Source organism: Aethalodelphis obliquidens, unplaced genomic scaffold, assembly GCF_003676395.1.
Source record: "Aethalodelphis obliquidens isolate GAN/ISIS:26980383/991018 unplaced genomic scaffold, ASM367639v1 scaffold21, whole genome shotgun sequence".
NCBI lineage: Eukaryota > Metazoa > Chordata > Mammalia > Artiodactyla > Delphinidae > Aethalodelphis > Aethalodelphis obliquidens.
In genome coordinates this window covers 7,207,850-7,218,303 of record NW_020837965.1, presented here as the reverse complement: position 1 = coordinate 7,218,303, position 10,454 = coordinate 7,207,850, and the positions used below count along the sequence as shown (strand labels likewise).

Genomic DNA, 10,454 nt, shown 5'->3' with positions numbered 1-10,454 from the left:
CAGAAACTCTGCAAGCCAAAAGGGAGTGGCAGGACATATTTAAAGTGATGAAGGACAAAAACCTACAACCAAGATTACTCTACCCAGCAAGGATCTCATTTAGATTTGATGGAGAAATTAAAACCTTTACAGACAAGCAAAAGCTAAAAGCAAAAGCAGCTCAATAACAAAAAAACAAACAACCCAATCCAAAAATGGGCAGAAGACCTAAATAGACATTTCTCCAAAGAAGATATACAGACTGCCAACAAACACATGAAAGAATACTCAACATCATTAATTATTAGAGGAATGCAAATCAAAACTACAATGAGATATCGTCTCACACCAGTCAGAATGGCCATCATCAAAAAATCTAGACACAATAAATGCTGGAGAGGGTGTGGAGAAAAGGGAACACTCTTGCACTGCTGGTGGGAATGTGAATTGGTTCAGCTACTATGGAGAACAGTATGGAGGTTCCTTAAAAAACTACAAATAGAACTACCATATGACCCAGCAATCCCACTACTGGGCATATACCCTGAGAAAACCATAATTCAAAAAGAGCCATGTACCAAAATGTTCATTGCAGCTCTATTTACAATAGCCCGGAGATGGAAACAACCTAAGTGTCCATCATCGGATGAATGGATAAAGAAGATGTGGCACATATATACAATGGAATATTACTCAGCCATAAAAAGAAACAAAATTGAGCTATTTGTAATGAGGTGGATAGACCTAGGGTCTGTCATACAGAGTGAAGTAAGTCAGAAAGAGAAAGACAAATACCGTATGCTAACACATATATATGGAATTTAAGAAAAAAAATATGTCATGAAGAACCTAGGGGTAAGACAGGAATAAAGAAACAGACCAACTAGAGAAAGGACTTGAGGATATGGGGATCGTGAAGGGTAAGCTGTGACAAAGGGAGAGAGAGGCATGGACATATATACACTACCAAACGTAAGGTAGATATCTAGTGGGAAGCAGCCGCATAACACAAGGAGATCAGCTCAGTGCTCTGTGACCACCTGGAGGGGTGGGATAGGGAGGATGGGAGGGAGGGAGACACGTAGGGAAGAGATATGGGAACATATGTATACGTATAACTGATTCACTTTGTTATAAAGCAGAAACTAACATACCATTGTAAAGCAATTATACTCCAATAAAGATGTAAAAAAAAAAAAAGTAATGGAAATTTTATGGCTGGTGCACAGATAAATTCATTGCTGCCTCTTAATTCATGAAGCACACATACAAGAGTGTATGCCAAATTAATTGGAACTAACAGCCTCTTAGAAACTCTAACCAGCTGCAGACTCAGGGTAAACTAGTTGGAACGAAACAAAGAACCCCTCCTCCTCTTCATTCCCCCTTCCTCTCCCAGCTGCTGATTTGAATTAAAGGTTAAGCTTTCTCAACTCTAAAAATGTTGAACAATTTTGGTCTTCCATGACTGCCAAGCACTCAGCTGCTGTTCAGACCCAAGCAGGGTCCCAACTAACACAAATGAGGTTTCTTTGGGTATTAGGAATCCCAATTCTATTTTGCCATTGCTATAAAGACACAACTGAAGAATTCTTGAAAAGGAGGATGTTCTAACACACTTATGTTAGATATTGTTCTGATCCAGATGCACAGGTTAGGGGAAGGAAAGTTGAATGATTCACTTCTCATTACTCTCTAGGATAACTTGGAAAGAAAGCCCTTAACCTCTTCTTTCAAGCTGATGCTTTAGTTCTTAGTCATGATTTCTAAACCGGCCATTCAGCAGATCCAACAAGAGAACCAAAGTGACTCTAAAAGTCATTACAACTATTTGTTTTTAAAAAAAACATGGAGGCCATGCCCTCCCGAAAACAAGTCAGCACTACCTACCTTAATCTAAAATAAACTGTCAGGCAGTTGTAAATATTATTTTATTAGTAAATATTATTCATAATTAACAATTTAATAATATTTATTTGAGGGCTTAGTCTATGCAAGGCACTGTGCTAAGCCTTATACACGTATTATCTCATTTAACCATCACAACAACCTGATGAGATCAGTAGTATTATAATTCCCATCTTAAAGATGAGAAAACTGACACTCAGAGAAGTTACATGACTTATCCAAGGTCAGACAGCTAGCATATTTGTTCCAACCCAAAGTTACATTGCTCCGCCATCAAGTGATGGCCTGATAGGTAAAGGTTGAAGGCAGAAGCCTGCAGGTTTTTGTCCTCAGAGAAACCCCAGAGGATTTGGATAAGCCAACAGAGCAGCTTTGTTTTAACAATATTTTATACTATTTTACAATATTTTTATAATCATATATATATAGTATATATTTGTAATATATATATATATTTATAGATATTTATAATATATATTTATAATTATTTTTATAATAATTTATAATATTTTAACAATACAAGGTGGGTTTGGTCAGAAAGTATCAAGACTGGATTTTGATCCTCCTGTTTGGGACCCAGATCTGATCTCTGAGGCTTTCATCCTCCTATAATAGCTTTCTTCAGGTTCACCCACATTGAGTAGGGAGAAAACTTCCACATGGTTCTAAAAAGTACTCATTTGGGGTTATTTGTCTCAGAAAGTAAAGATGACATGGAAACTAACAACTCCTTACTTACAGTTACTAGAAGTACTGGGCAGTAACCATAGGAGGGGAAAGTCTTCGGAGGAAACAACTCCCTAATTTAGGTGACCTGTTCCTTTTGTCCCTCCCCCCATTGGAAGGTCTCAGCTTCCAGAAGGCATCTTTGGGGTAGTGACATTCTGAGCCAATATTGTCCATGGACTGGGGCAGCCTGTTAAAAGTTTGAGGAAGCTTTCCCAAAAAGGGATAAAAATGAACAAATCCTGAATAAGAAGTTATTTTTACTTGCATGATTTTATCAGTATATCAATATGATAAACATTTGCTGATTGTTTTCTATATGCCAGGTTCAAGGCAAGATGAGTAATCCTAAGTGATTTTTTTCCCCTTTAAATGAAGAGAGTGATGATTTGAATAAGAAATTATAGTCATTTTAAATAAGGGGTTTCTGGGTTGGAACACACAGGTAAATGATTTAATTAGTCTATACTTTTTCAAAGATATATCTAATTGGGACTCTGGAGAATTGATAACTTCAGACTTGCAGTGTTTTGTGTATTTGTTTGTTTTAATTGTGTTTCTGGGTGACTGCTTAATTAGCCACTTGTAGAGAGGGGCAAGAAAGCAAATGCGTACTGAGTTTGTTTCAGTGGTGGTTTTGGTGAGGCCTCTATATCAGACAGAAATACATTTCTCTGTAGGTATAAGAAAATCGAATTAACAGTGGCTTAAACATATAAGGTATTTGTCTCACAAAACAAGAAGTCTGAAAGTACTTCCAGGGCTGACAGAGAAGCTCAAAATTGCCATCAGATACCAAATCTTCTAGCTTTTTCTCTACCATCCTCATGCCAATTGTCTCCTGGTGTCCAAAGGGCTGCTACATTGCCAACCATCATGTCTGAGTTCCAGAAAGGAATAAGGAAGAAGAGACACCAGCAGATTTCCACTTATATCTCATTGGCCAACACTATCACATGGCCACCCGCTGACTTCAAGGAAGACTAGAAAATTAATATTTGTTTGTTGTTGTTGTTGTCTTAACAGCCTCTCTATTAGAGTCAGAAAAAAAAAGGGGAGATTGGAAATGAAACGCTAGTCAGTTATGAAAATCTGTCACTCCTCTCACCTATAAAGAGAGGCCATTTTTTAGGGTTCCTAGATATTTTTTAAAGGAATATGAAAAAAGAGGGAAGTTGCAAGAAATGTAGTATAGTTTAAATGTATATATTATTTTTATTATCCAACAAGAAAGGTTTTTTTCAATGTAGTAACTATAGGTAGAATCTCATTTGGTGCTACCAGCCTTTGAGTGGTCAGGCCAAATGATGCCCTGCCTTCCCAGTGCTCCCCCAGACCTCCACAGCAAGCCCTGGTTAAGGGCCTCAAAAGCTGTAAACAATAATCAATGTCCTCAAGAAAAATTCGTCATGACAGTCTTTGCCACATAAACCAGAAGAAGGGAATCTGAAATCAAAAGGACAGAGAAAGCTCCTGAAAAGGTCTATAAATTATAAAGAGAGATCACTTAATAATGTTCACAAAATAAGAAAGGATAACCCTAAAATACTGGGGGGAGATTATGACTTAAATGTTACTTTGAAGAAAATCACATATTTTTGCTTTATGCAATTTCCAAATGAGTGTCCTTTTATTTTTTTCCTTGGTGCTGGTTAGGTTTTATTTTAACAGGATGTTTCCTCTTCATTTGTTTTTCAAAATATCAGTTATATCAATATTAGAAGTGTAAACAGGTGCAAAATATACAGCACATAGAAACAATCTTCTTAACTAGCCTATTGCCTAATAAAAGTACGCACAAGGGAGCTGCATAAACAGAAGCCATGGTCTTCCCCTCCTTGAGAAACAAGTTCCCCACAGGACAAGGAACCAGCAGCTCCTTCAGCAAAATGGGCATGGATACTCATGGAGAGTCCTTCTCAGAGTCATCTAGAACTGTGTGGCACAGTAGCCATGAGCCACATATGGCTCTTGAGCGCTTGAAATGTGGCTGGTCCAAACTGAGATGAGCTGTAGGTGTAAAATGCGTACTAGATTTCACAGACTTGGTAAGAAAAAAGAAAGGTAAGATATCTCATGAGTAATTTCTTATATTGAATACATGTTGAAATATAAACAGTTTGGACATAGGGAATTAAATAAAACGTTGTTAAAATTAATATCACCTGTTTCTTTTTGATTTTGTAATGTAGCTAATAGAAAATACAAAATTACATATGTGGCTCATATTTGGGTCTTACATTATATTTTTATCATACAGTGCTGGTCTAGAAGGATGACAGCTTATAAAAGTCCATCTGTAACAGATGTTGTTGATGTCCTGCCCCATGTCCCCGTGGCACATTTCTGAATTCACCAGCAGCCTCCAAGGACACTTACATGCATGCCAGCAGGTTCCCAACACCCCCTGTCAAGGAGATGTCTTTCTGCTTCTCTGCCTGAAGGCCTGCTCGAGGGCCTAGGAGCTTGTCAGGGCAGCTGAGAAGGGCCCAGGACGTAATGCTCCCAGGAGCGACCCTCAACCGAGAAGGTTGGTGAAAAAACTGTCTTCAGCAGTCCCTCTGTGGAACAATTCTGAAGTGTGTTCTACAGTCTCTCAGGGGGTCTCCAGCAGGATTGAGCCCCCAATGCCCACAGCAATAGCTTGCTCACTAACACAGATTTTGATTTTTCTCCTTTCCTACCTTACCTTCCCTCACTCATGTTTCCTGGGATCACCTCCCAAATAAACTCCCTGAGCCCCCCAGTGTTTGTCTCAGCTCTACTTCAGGGGGATCAAACCAAGAGAACCATTCAAACGTTTTCACGATCCCTCCTTCTAGGACCCAAGCCAAGTATCCTTTGACTTAACAACACACACAGAGCTCTTCTTCCTGCACTATTATCAGAGATGTCTCTAATTACTATTGTTTTCCATCAATTCATTTAGAATTCCATTGTTAATGGCTTTTAAAAACAAACAAAAAAGATTCTAGTATAGCTGATTCGCTTTGTTATACAGCAGAAACTAACACACCATTGTAAAGCAATTATACTCCAATAAAGATGTTTAAAAAGAAAAAAGATTCTGCTCTAATTAAACAAATAGTGAATCATTTGAGTTTGCTTATTTTTTTCTTTCCAAGTAATTTGCTTACATTTAAACTGTACTTATGTATTGTTGTCTTAATTATCAAGTCATTAAGGACAGTGATGTGGCACTTTGAAACATTTTGTTCTGCTTGGGGGCAATGGCAAGTTCTTTGACCTGACAGAATCAAACTGCACAAGACTCTCAAACACGTTTCTCATCTGATCTGCAAAAAAAAGGGTCACGGCCAGCAGGGCAGCAGTGGTGGTAGGGGACAGTCACCATTCCCTGGGCTCTTTGAACACAGATCAAACAGCAGGTACAGCAGTAGGGTGTTCTGGATGCCCTGACCTGCAACACAACCCTTGCTGTCTGATCCTATGCTGCTTTGATAGTATGATATAGTTAAAAAAAAAAAAAAAAGCTTTAGAGTCCAAAAGATCCAGGTCCAATCCTGTCGCCACAACTTACCAGTGTGACATTCTTCCAATCACTCATTCTTTCTGAGCCTCAGTTTCCCCATCAGTAGTATGAGGATGGGGCCTATCAAAGAGTGGGCATAAGGGACATTTGGCCCACATTTAAAAGAGACTTATGTTGAGATTGTTTATACTGTCTTCAAATAAAATCTGTATGTGGATAAATTTTTTTAAGGTTTTAAAAAAAACACCTACTTTTTAATATACTTTTCAGTATTTCTTCAGTCATTTGTACACTAGCAACCTTCAATGCATCCCAGACCTCTCTTGACCCATTGTGACGAGAATAACAGTTCCTATCTGCCCAACAGTTCCTTTCATCAATTCACAGGGAGCATTAGAAAACATGAGACTTGTTCCAAACCACCTGTCCTTTCTTTCTTCCCGTCAAGCTCCACACACACCTCTCCCTGAGGCCTTCCCACTGCAGCCTTTTCGCAATCCCTGGAGTCCCCTGTACTCTATCTTTTCTCTTCTGTCTGGCTCTCAAACTAGGCATTCATAGACTGTCATTCCAGGAATAAAGAGTTGGGGCGGCCTCAGAATGTTCTCCCTCGTGAATTATCTCTATGGAAGGCCCTGACAGTCTCTTTCCAAACTCCTAGAACTGGACCCTGGGCTCTCTATCCCTGTTAGATAATGTATTCAGCAAGTCTCTGGCATGTAGTACTCAATCATCCCTAGGTTTTCCTCTCTTGTACCTAATAACGTTTCTACTGGCCTGAAATCTTCTCAGGAAGCTGGGACTTTATTCAGTGTTTCATTTAATCAGAAATAATTATTGAGTGCCTAAGAAGTGCAGAGCACTTTGCTAGATTCTAAAATAAGGAAGAAAGCTCCCCTGGTGGCGCAGTGCTTGAGAGTCCGCCTGCCGATGCAGGGGACACGGGTTCGTGCCCCGGTCCAGGAAGATCCCACATGCCGCAGAGCGGCTGGGCCCGTGAGCCATGGCCGCTGGGCCTGCGCGTCCGGAGCCTGTGCTCCGCAACGGGAGAGCCCACAACAGTGAGAGGCCCGCGTACCGCAAAAATAAATTAATTAATTAATTTAATTAAATAAGGAAGAAAAGAGAACAGCTACTAAGAAGTTTAAAATGTAGCCACTTGTCCTTCCAGGAATTTACATCTGGTTGTCTCTAGTACAGGGAACCCTATTAGCTTCTCAATAACAGCTCGTTAAATGAATAACATATATACGATGAAAAGTTAAAAAATTATTGTCAGGGTTTTAATAAAGCTTAAGATGCTCTTGTCAAAGGCACCTAGCAATGCCCAAATCCTGCCAGCCTCCCTTCCCCACCTTGAGATCCCTCACACAAGGGACGATGACAAATAGGAATGGAAGATCTATGCTATCTTTAATTAACTGGAATTATGCTCTAAACTCCTGTGAAGAGTTGGTTGAAAGCCTGAAGGGTGCACATGTTCTACCTGAAGGCCAAATGGGCCTTTGCCATCTTCCTAAACCCAAACCCAAATCTTGGGATTGCACCACCTTCTGGCTGGAGGCATATGGTACAGGGCAGAGACCCTGAGCACTCATGGGAGAGGGGGAAGAGAGAGGGTAAAGCTGGCTGCACCTACCGAGGCCACCTCTCCAAGCTCTGGTTCAGTGACTGAGGTCACTGAAGGGAAGAAGTACCTGAGGCTTTTTAACACACAGTTGCCCTGACCCTAGTAAACATGGCCCTATTGGTGGACAGAAATTTCACCTCTCTTTCCCCTATGCTAATATGAAGCAATACATCATTAATTGATAAGAAAATGGCAGACAGAGAACACTATAAAACTCAAAGAGTGAATTCACTTTGAGCCAGAATAATAAAAGAGGTAATGAGATATTATTTGACAGAATTGCTCTTGCCTTAAACATAGAAGAGTTCCTCCCATCAAGGAAGGCCAGAGACCAACCTACTCCTCCCCTTCACCCCCAGAACCTGCACATTCTTACAAGGGAGCCTGCTGTGTACTATTTCTCACCCCTTACAATCTCAATAAATACTTGCTCAGTGAACAGCCCAATTCTGCAGTCAATTACCAGCAAGTTTACAAGCTGATCCTTCTTTAAAACATACATGCAAGATGGGAGCTACTTGGTTGTTTAATGAAAGTGTTTTCACAACTTCTTTCTGGGTATTTTCCATAATTGAATTATCTACAGACAGAACAAGGATGGCTGCTTCTATTAGCATGTGGCATTTCGTAGACACCTTTTTTTTTTAATATGTTCACATTTATAAAAAATTTCCACATTACTCATAGAAACAAGCGTCATAAAATTTACATACCAAATACAATAAAAATCAGTTCTAGGGCTTCCCTAGTGGCGCAGTGGTTGAGAGTCCGCCTGCCGATGCAGGGGACACGGGTTCGTGCCCTGGTCCGGGAAGATCCCACATGCCGCGGAGCGGCTGGGCCCGTGAGCCATGGCCGCTGAGCCTGCGTATCCGGAGCCTGTGCTCCGCAACGGGAGAGGCCACAACAGTGAGAGGCCCGTGTATCGCCAAAAAAAAAAAAATCGGTTCTAATGAAGATTTAGCTGTTATCCTCCTAAATAAAAAGTTCTGTGTTTGAGGTATCTCTTTAAGACATACCAATATGGCATATTTGTAAAACAACTCAGGAGTCTATCTTAAAAATCTTGCCCAACACATCATCATCTCTACGAGACCTACTAGTAGGCTGAACTAGACTTGTCTTTTCAAGCAAGGAAGAAATATTTTGTTACAAAAACCAAGGAGGCAGGTACTAAAAACTCTGCATCTCAGAAAACAGTGAAATTCTGTTATAAATACTTTCATTATCAACTTCCTGCTGATGCCATTCATTTAAAAGGTTCTGGTCAAGACCAATAAAGCAGCTTCATCCCCTGTGACATCTGAAAAAAGCCAAGATTTAAAAACAACAGTAAAGAACTTCACTTTCTTTATACATTATCATAGGATATAAAGCTATGAAATTTTTCAGTGTCAAGCGCAAAGCATTATCCCCTACCTCACTTTAACACTGGAAGATGGACACTTAATTCAGCAGTACTCATTAACTGCTACGTAGATTGCCTGTGTTGACGGTAGTAAAGCCATTTACAATCAACTTATGAAGTAATAACACTAGCCAGACACACACACAGAGGAATACCAAAAACAATGAGTTTTGTTGCACAAATATCCATACTTGGGGCATGGCTATCAAGTAATAAGACTGATTCAATACTCTATAATCATAGTACACTAAAATACTGCCAGACAGTAATAGCCCCATATATGAAAACATGTCTATATGGAAAAGGCTGTGATTTATTGCAAAGCATAATTATACAGCAAATTTCAAATAGTCTAACAATTTTCAAAACAAATTTTTAAATTTAATGGTTCAGGCCAAAGTCTCAGTTACTTTTTGGAGATTTCAGAACTATTAGGGGCAGAGGAATGCTTTTCCTTTTTTCTCTTCTTTTTGTCCTTTTTGTGATGCTTCCCCTTTTTTCACTTACTCTTTTTCTCTTTTTTCTTTTCTTTCTTCTGATATTTTTGTTTCTTTTGTTTTGAAGTGTCCTCTTCAGTGGAACTGGATGAATAAGACCTTTTCCTTTTTTTTTGCAACTTGATTTTCTCTTTGCTTTTTGCTTTTTTCTTCTCCTCTTCATTTATTCTTTTTTCTTGTAATGCTTGAAGTTTATTCAGTTCTTCATTCTCTTCATCACTCTCCTCACTACTTGTGCTGCTGACATCCAAAATTATGTCCCTTCTGGGGTCTACTCGGTGAAAATTGCGGCATTCAAAAGTCAGGTGACCAGGATAGACACATTTTTTTACAGCCTGCTCGGACACTGTTCTTATTGCAACCTGGAACTGCCATGGCACTGGTAAGAGAGGTCACGGGACCCCTGGGCTTTCGAGAGGGCACTCGCTTCCCACTGGCCGCAAGGACAACACACAGCTAGGGCGGCTTCTTCCTCCCACCCACGCCATGGCACCCAGGTGACAGTCAGGGAAGGCCCTAAAAGTCTCCGGCGATAGCGGAACCAAGTAGCTGCTGCTCACATAGACACCTTTGAATGAAATGTAACAAAGCACTTTAAACCAATGTTCACTAGCTGTGCAGTTTTGAGGGCAACACACTCTACCTTTCTTAAATGAAAGAGTTCAAGCAATCTAAACATGCCTAAGAAGTATTGAGTAATCCTTGTTCATAAAATAGTATGGAAAATGTCATCCTTTGACAAAAATTAATTTTTAAAATGTTCTCTTTTTATTTTATTTAATTAATGTATGCAGAGAAATATTACATTTCATG

The 10,454-nt window shown here is 39.7% G+C and overlaps 1 pseudogene; it reads right to left on the bottom strand.

Moving 5' to 3' along the window:
• Positions 1-9,539: 9,539 nt before the first annotated feature.
• On the bottom strand, positions 9,540-10,031 carry LOC113627759 (protein SREK1IP1 pseudogene; annotated as a pseudogene).
• Between the last annotated feature and the right edge of the window lie 423 nt (positions 10,032-10,454).